This window comes from Nanorana parkeri, unplaced genomic scaffold (assembly GCF_000935625.1).
Source record: "Nanorana parkeri isolate BGI_ZX_2015 unplaced genomic scaffold, ASM93562v1 scaffold81, whole genome shotgun sequence".
NCBI classification, from domain to species: domain Eukaryota; kingdom Metazoa; phylum Chordata; class Amphibia; order Anura; family Dicroglossidae; genus Nanorana; species Nanorana parkeri.
Genome location: NW_017306349.1, coordinates 645,956 through 646,878, shown reverse-complemented (window position 1 = coordinate 646,878; position 923 = coordinate 645,956). Strand labels below are relative to the sequence as shown.

General features: G+C 49.9%; 1 protein-coding gene across 1 annotated transcript in view; it reads right to left on the bottom strand.

Moving 5' to 3' along the window:
• The window catches only part of GABRA3 (gamma-aminobutyric acid type A receptor alpha3 subunit), a 25,600-nt gene that overhangs the window by 23,888 nt on the left and 789 nt on the right, over positions 1–923 (bottom strand). The window lies entirely within an intron of this gene.

Sequence of the window (923 nt, the reverse complement as noted above, 5' to 3'; positions counted from 1 at the left end):
CCAGCTTTCCGGCCAATCAGGAAGATAGGTGGTGTGTAATGACTCGACCCCCCCCCCACCGGCTTCCTGATTGGCCAGCTTCCAAACCATCAGGAAGTATTGGACCGAAAGGAAGTCACATGCTCCCTGGTAATGAGGGAGCATGGAGCCAGCTTTCCGGCCAATCAGGAAGATAGGTGGTGTGTAATGACTCGACCCCCCCCCCACCGGCTTCCTGATTGGCCAGCTTCCAAACCATCAGGAAGTATTGGACCGAAAGGAAGTCACATGCTCCCTGGTAATGAGGGAGCCTGGAGCCAGCTTTCTGGCCAATCAGGAAGCCTTGGGGTGGGTAATGACTTGCTGCCTGGCTTCCTGATTGGCCAGCTTCCAAACCAATCAGGAAGGATTGGCCTGGGAAGGCCGTTCCATGCTCCCTGGTAATGAGGGAGCATGGAGCCAGCTTTCCGGCCGATCAGGAAGCAGGGTGACGTGTAATGATTCGCCATCTGGCTTCCTGTACTAGAAGTTCCAGTATTGGGGATAGGCATTGGAAGCACTTGGCTGAGTACAAGTACTCGCCCAAATACTCGGTGCATGCCAAATAATAATATTAATACCAGAAGATCTAGCGCCTCTCTTTGCACATTCTGAGATTTTTATGTCTGCCCTGAAGATTTCCCCTCACTTCCTGTCTGGAAAAACCACTCTCAGCAGTGACAGGAAGTGAGGGGAAAGTCTCTCTAACAGAGAACCGAAGAGCAGTAGGACCCTGTAAACGATTCCATCCAACACCATACCCCCAAAAATGCTACTTTTGTAGAGCTGCGTGGCTAAGAGTAATGCCGAATCATAGCGAACAAAAAACATAGAAATAGCCCCAAACCCCAAATGTTATTGTAAAAGTGAACAACAAATTAAAAAAAAGACAGGTTCCACCTCCA